Raw genomic sequence first — 7,715 nt, 5'->3', positions numbered from 1 at the left:
CACACTAGATTAGAGGACAATCAAAATTACACACTACATCCAGAATCATCCCTACTCATGCTTGAAGTAAACCTGTTCTTTGTCATTTTTCTTCTCTTGAGATGGGATTTTCTAGGACATACTTCATTCCTTATGCTCCTCAAGTCTACCAAACCCACTTGGCACAGTGGATATTTCTGTGGGAGCTGTACCCACTCAAGGTCTCTGATGAAAGCCTGGCATGGGTGTCCATGTTTCTTTTAATTAAGATACATTGGCTTTAAGTAGTAGTAAATCCCAACTGAAATTTGGTTATGCAATAAAGAAGCTAACTATCATACATTACAAAGAGTTCAGAGATGGAATGTCTGCAAATGAGGAGCAGAATTAGAGTTCTGTTTCCACTTTCCCTAGGCTTCTCTTCTGCTCTCCTTCATCTTCAGGCTGGTAGCAACCTGGCTTCAATGTTTCCAGTCATCACATATAATCATGGTTATGCTAGATGGAGGAAGAATGTGTGTGTGTGTGTGTGAGTGTGTGTGTGTGTGTATTTGGGGGATGGGTCTGTAGGTTTTGCTGTCTTCTCATTAGGAAGTGAAGAAATCTTTTCTTAGAATCCTCCAACAGACTTTCCTTTACAAATCACTAGTTAAAACCGGATCATATTCTCCATTCCCTAAACCAATCCCTGGGAAGGGGAATGAGCCACTATGATTGACTTAGGCCAATCAAAATATATCCTTTGAGCTGGGGAAAGGGCCATAGGATGGAGGGTGGATATACTTCTTTAGCAAGAAAAAGTGATGGTAATAGGACGGATGTTGAGTAGCCAAGGCTACTACAGGGACAGAACTGATTGGATCAGAGGTGCACCCTTCACAGAGGATGACAAAATTTTCATCAGTTAGTGGTCAGTCAGATTTTCTCTCGTGAGAAGAATTTAAACTAAGAGAAACATAGGTTCTGCTTAGATTGTAGTAGATACTTTAACTAAAAGTTCATGCAGAGTTGGATCTGGGTGGGGCAACCATTTTTAGTTGAGGAGTAAGCAGCTGGCAGAGAGGCCCCAAATCATACAGTGGGTTTTCTGCTCCTTGCATACAAAAAGACTTGACCAGGATATCCATATATGCTTGAATCCCAGGTTGAGCACAATGTAGATTTAGCTGGTCCCTCTGCCTACCTAGAATGTGTTATCTTTGTACTTCTAAAACTAATGAAGTAATTTTGGTGGGTAAAAAGCACTAAAGCTAAGATGATGCTTGCTCTTCAAGGCCCACCTGTTCTTAAGTGTCTGGATATAATCCTCAGTAGTATTGGCTTGGTAATACCCACCTGATAGAGTCAACAAGACCTCTAGTTCCTCAGACCTGACCCTTTTCCACTGGGAGAATTCTGTGTGGCTCACACAGTCACATTGTGTTTCCTGAGCACAATGACAGCTGGAATGGCCAGTACCTTCTATGCTGGTCCCTGGAAAGACTTCATCTTGCCCTTACTTTGGAATGATAGTTTAGCTGGTTGTAAAATTCTAGCTTGACAACTGTTTTTCCTCTGAACTTTGAAGATATGATTACAAAGTCTTCTGGCATTTTTTGGTACTGATGTCAGTCTCATTGCCATGGATTTATAATAAATAATTTTTTCTTTACTTATTTTAAGATGTTCTTCTTATTCCTAATATTCTGCATTTTCATGACTATGTCCCTAAGTATAGCTTAATTCTCCTCAGGAAGCAGTGTGCTTTTCATACCAGAGAATATGTCTTTCTCCAGTTCTAGAGACATTTCCTCTCCTCCAGGTTGACTAATCTTGTCTCTTGGATCCATGTTAAGTGAATGTTAAAGCTCCTCATCTTGTGTGTCATGTATCTAAAATCTTTTTTAGGCATTACATCTCTTTCTCTTCTTGTGCTGAGTCATTTCCTTTACTCATTCTTCTGAGATACCATGCTATATCTAGTCCGTTATTTAACCTGACTATGATTCTTACATCAATGACTATATTTTAAATTTCCAGCATTTCTATTTGGTTCATTTTAAAATACCACCTGTTCATTTTTCCCAATTCTTTTTTTGGGGGACACATTTAAAGTGTCCTTATTTTACAGCCTCATATTTTTCTATTAGCTGTAGATCTTGATTTTTGATTTCTCTTGGTTTTCAAATCTGGTGACTTTCTCATCATGATTTATTTCCTCACATGCTTTATAATTGTTGATAGTAAGCTTAATTTTAGTGAAAGATGTTTTAGTGAGGGAAGCTTGTGTATGCTGGGATGTGGATGCATCCATATGGAGTACCTGCTCTGGGACCTTATAGTTTCAGTTATTTCAGGCTATTATCTTCCTTCCTTCCTTCCTTTTTCTTTCTTTCTTTTTTCTTTCTTCTTTCCTTTCTTTCTTTCTTTCTTTCTTTCTTTCTCTCTTTCTCTCTCTCTCTCTCTCTCTCTCTTTCTTTCTTTCTTCCTCTCTCTCTCCATTCCTCCCTTCCTCCTTCCCTCCCTTCCTTCCTTCCTTCCTTTCAAAATTTTAAAGATATTTTGCTACATGGTTTATAAATATTTTATTTTAATGGCAAATTTTCTACATGTTTGTGTAAAATAGATATTCAGTACATGTTTGTTCAATAAGTGAATACAAGTGAATCTTGAAAGTATATTATATACATGAAACCCATTTGGGGAAGAAAAAATTAAGTGCCAATTCTCCTGTTCATAGAAAGAAGAGCTAGCTTCCATTTAGGAAAGAGAATGTTAAAGTGTTGCACATCCTCTCCAAGTGTAGGTGCCCCATGTTTAGCCTATTTTTGGAGTTTCCATTCCATTGCAACATGAAATCAGGGTAGAGCAGGAGAACCAGAGGGCAGCCAGCTATTGGGTTTCACAATAGTATCTTTACACTCTTTGTCTCATCCTCCTCTGTGAACCATACTCCTCAGTGACTGCTCTGCGGTTAAACTGTCAGCAGCAGGGGCTATAATAATTCCCTTGAGGGTGTCTAACATAAGGACTGCTGCTTCAGAAAGCCTTTTCTTCCACATTCAGGAGAGAAATATGCTTAAAGGGAGAGGAGAGTTGAACTATTTGCCATCAATTATGATGAGTAATTGACACTTGTAATCCTTTTTAAAAAAAGTTTCTAGGTGATTAAAAGCAGAATGAATTTAGTTTCATTTCTTTTAAAATCTTATTGCCCTACAACTTTCATATATACACATAATTCTCCCACCATCACCCTAGAGTGAAGAAATTATGTTAGCAGATATTTTCAATCAATCAACTCAATGTACTAGGCATAAAATTACATTTTTTTGGCTGTTATTCTTCTAGGAGTCCAGAAGCCTCCCATTCCTTAGCACATTCTGGTTGAGAACCAAGGACTATGAAATTGACTTTGTTCTTACTGATACACATTTCATCCATAAGCACAAAACAAAGAAACCCATGTGTTGCTCAAAATATTCAGTGTTAACACACAAAAAAGAGAGATCAAAACACAAGAAGAGATGTCTAACAGACCAATAGCTTGGTGATGAGTATAAAATGAAAACAGATTTTTAAAAAGCTGACACTATCTCCTAATATGAGACAAGACACGCAGAGAATAGCCATTGATTTGTTCTTTGTCTTCTATACTGTCTTTGTTTATCACCTAAAGACCTACTCAGTGATACCTTTGAGATATGGGGATTGTGAGGAAATTCTCATCCTGGAAGCTTCCACCTCTGTATCAAATGTGTAAAGTAACAATTTTGAAAATATTCTTTCAATTAAGTTTTCAAAGTTAAGAATTTCCTGGTTTAGTATCGGATTTAAAGACTGCCAAGGTTTGCCTATTACTATTACTTATTCAGTGCTCTTGTGTTTCCTCTTTGTACATCAGCAGATATATTTTTCTTTTTTTTTTAACATCTTTATTGGAGTATAATTTCTTTACAATGGTGTGTTAGTTTCTGCTTTATAACAAAGTGAATCAGTTATACATATACATATGTTCCCATATCTCTTTCCTCTTGTGTTTCCCTCCCTCCCACCCTCCCTATCCCACCCCTCTAGGTGGTCACAAAGCACCGAGCTGATCTCCCTGTGCTATGCGGCTGCTTCCCACTAGCTATCTATTTTATGTTTGGTAGTGTATATATGTCCATGCCACTCTCTCACTTTGTCACAGCTTACCCTTCCTCCTCCCCATATCCTCAAGTCCATTCTCTAGTAGGTCTGTGTCTTTATTCCCGTCTTACCCCTAGGTCCTTCATGACCTTTTTTTTTTTTTCTCAGATTCCATATATATGAGTTATTTGTAGTGAGGTGGTTGGACCTAGAGTCTGTCATACAGAGTGAAGTAAGTCAGAAAGAGAAATATCCTTCTTAATGTGGCTCTATTGCTACTCCCAGCCATGTGGGGGAGCGTGGGAACACTGACAGCTGCCCAGAAATGCTGTGGTGGTGGAAGGATGGATGTAGTGCACTGATTGTCTCAAATTCTCAGGCTTTGAGCCTTGCATTATATCTAGTGATATACAATGTCCTATTTAATAAGATTTGTTTCTAGTGCTCTTCATTTCTTCCTGAAGATCCTAGTTTCCATCTGGTATCATTTCCCTTCAGTCTGAAGAACTTTCTCTAGCAGTTTTTGTAGTGTAGATCTGTTGGCAATGCATTCTCATGATTTCCTTTTATCAGAAAACTATATTTTGCCTTCACTCACTTTTAATTATTATTAAAAGATAATTGAGCTCAATATATCATTTTAGCTTGACAGTTTTTTCTTCCAGCACCTTAATTATATCATACCACCGTTTTCTGGCCTCCATTGTTTCTTTTTGATATTGTCTTACATGTCACTGTTCTTTTTCTCTGTCCTTAGGTAATTTCTACAGATCTATCTTCAAGTTAACTGATGGTTTCCTGTCATCTCCATTTTGATTATAAGTTCATACATTTTTTGTTACAGAAATCATATTTTCAGTTTTAGAATTTCATTTGAAAACAGTTTCTATTTCTGCTGATATTTCTCATCTTTCCATTCATTATGAGCATATTTTCTTTTATGTATTTGAGCATAGTTACAATAGCCACTTTAAGATCCTTGTCTGTTACTTCCAGCATCTAGGTTATCTTGAAGTCAGTCTCCATTGATTGCCTTTTCTATTAAAAATGGGTCATGTCATGTGCATGTAAAATAATTTGGATTCTATTCTGGATGTTGTAAATGTTATGTTCTAGAGACATTGGATTTTACTATATTCTTCCAGAGTATTGATTTGTTTGTTTGTTTGAGTTGACAATTAACTTGCTTGTATTTGAACTGCAAACTCTGTTTCCTGGGGGGCATCTCAAATCTCCATTCAGTTTTTTACCTAAGGCAGCTGTTTTTAGTCAGCCCTGCACGTGTAGAGTTTACTCAGAGATTTGGGGAAAATATTACACACAAAATTTAGACCTTACACCTCTGGGTGTCTTTCTTCCAGTATTCTCCCCTCACGTTATAGTGGCTGTAGTTGCCCTGACTCTTTTCTCTGATTCTTCAGTCCATAAAGACTATAGATTATAAAAAAAAACAAAATTAATTAATTAATTAATGGCTGTGTTGGGTCTTCGTTTCTGTGCGAGGGCTTTCTCCAGTTGTGGCAATCAGGGGCCACTCTTCATCGCGGTGCACGGGCCTCTCACTATCGCGGCCTCTCTTGTTGCGGAGCACAGGCTCCAGACATGCAGGCTTAGTAGCCGTGGCTCACGGGCCTAGTTGCTCCGCGGCATGTAGGATCTTCCCAGACCAGGGCTCGAACCCGTGTCCCCGCATTGGCAGGCAGATTCTCAACCACAGCGCCACCAGGGAAGCCCCAAGACTATAGATTTTCTAATAGAGTTTTAGCTGCTTTTTGCTTCCTAACTCTGTTCTTCCCTTGGGCTAGAAGCCACAAAAACCTGCTTTGTGTGAGTTTTCTTTCTTCCAAGTGTAAACTACCCTCCAGAATATGCCTGACTTTGTTCACTCTCTAGTGGCTTCAGGTCGTTGCTTTTTCTATTTTTTACAGCGTTTATATTTGTTATCTGCAGGAGGATCAGTCTGGAAGGAGCTTTCTAAGCCATACTGGAAGCTCCTCCAGACGACTTTTGGTAATAATTTTTGTGCCAGGCAAAAACCCCAAGCCAAGAAAAACGTGGAGAAGCACAGATTGTAGACATGAAGTTCTATATACAACATAGAATGTGGGTTCATTTTTCTCACAGGTGATTTCTTTTCCATCTTTGGTCCACAATCAGTGGCACGTAGCTCTTCTGTGTTTTGGGGCCAGTGAGGGCAGTATTCCCCTTTATGCAGTGAGCTCAGTGTGGGGGCTGAGACTTTCCAAAGGAGGTTAAAATACAAACCCCATGATGTATGTCTAGTGGAAACCCCCCTGGGAGCCATCAACTCCCACTTATCACTCTGCCTTTGAGTTCTTTTTTCATTTCCAGCACAGTTTGGCTAAAGAGTAACAAAATATTTTTGTTTAATTTTATACAGCATACCTATGTGTTTGAACTGGGTGTGGGGGTGAGCTTCCTGTGTCAGCTCAGCTTGCCTCATTGACTGAGAGGCAAGGGTTATAACTCCAGTTGACACAAGCATCAGTTTGCTTAGCTACCTCTGTCTGAGCTGGGGGGAGGCTCTCATCCAAGTGGAACTTCACTCACCCAGTTCTAGCCTCCTCTGCCCAAAACTTGGCATAAGCTCCTAGGGGCTGGTGAACAATGCCAACCTGTGTCTGACTTAAAAACGTTCTATACCAGATATGCTGAACCACTGTTCCAGGACCACATCAGGACACCCTGCCTCTCTCCTGCCTCAGAGTGACTTTCCTCTCTCCATGTATAACCCCTCCCTTTATAACTTTGGAGACAGACTTTGTCCTCTCTTGTTGCTAAAGCCTTAACGTTGTGTGCCAGGATCTAAGTGTCAGTGTCATAGACATCTGCAATCTTTCTCCCAGATCCTCCTGCAAACAGATCTCCCTCGTGGTAGATGTTCTGTTGTGTGAGAATTCCTCAATGGATATATAGGCTCCACTCAGCTCCACTTCTCCTGCCCTCTCCTCTCCCATCCCGGTCCCTTCATTTCCCCTAGGGTCCTACTTTCTTCTATATACACACAAAAAGTGGTGATTTTTTCCTTTCAAAATTGTCTGAAATTTTACTTCCCTAAAGGACTTGCTGTGGGATTGGCACACTTGCTGCAGCAAAAAGGTTAAAAGAAGGAATTTAATATGCTCCTTTCCCATTCCCTCTGGTGGGTAGGTGGAGTATTCACCTGGGATGGACCCTAGTGGGGAGAGGGCTGAGGGTGAGGGGGCTCAAGTTCCCGCTCTTAGCCTGGGGAGGGGAAAGAGAGGGAGAGCCCACTGGTGACATAGGCAAGCATGTCCTACTCGGTTTTTTTTCACAGCAGCCTCAGTGATAGCTTTAGCTCTCTCTTGTCCTTTCTTCCTTCCCCTCCTCCATTTCTGTTTAACAGCAAAAGAGGAACCAAAAGGAGAGTGTATTAGAGAGAGAACCATTGCTTTAAACATAATTAATTCTAGGGCTTTCTTACAGCAGGGTTTCTCAAATTTTAACAAGCATAAGAATCACCTGAGGATCTTATTAAAATACAGATTCTGATTCAGTAGGTCTGGGATTGGCATCAAGAGTCTGCATTTCTAACAAGCTCCCAGGTAATACTGTTATGGAACCAAACTTGGGTCTGCTTGCCC

This window comes from Balaenoptera physalus (assembly GCF_965194825.1).
Source record: "Balaenoptera physalus genome assembly, chromosome: 4".
NCBI classification, from domain to species: domain Eukaryota; kingdom Metazoa; phylum Chordata; class Mammalia; order Artiodactyla; family Balaenopteridae; genus Balaenoptera; species Balaenoptera physalus.
The sequence above is the reverse complement of the archived record's forward strand: the minus strand, read 5'-3'. Positions refer to the sequence as shown.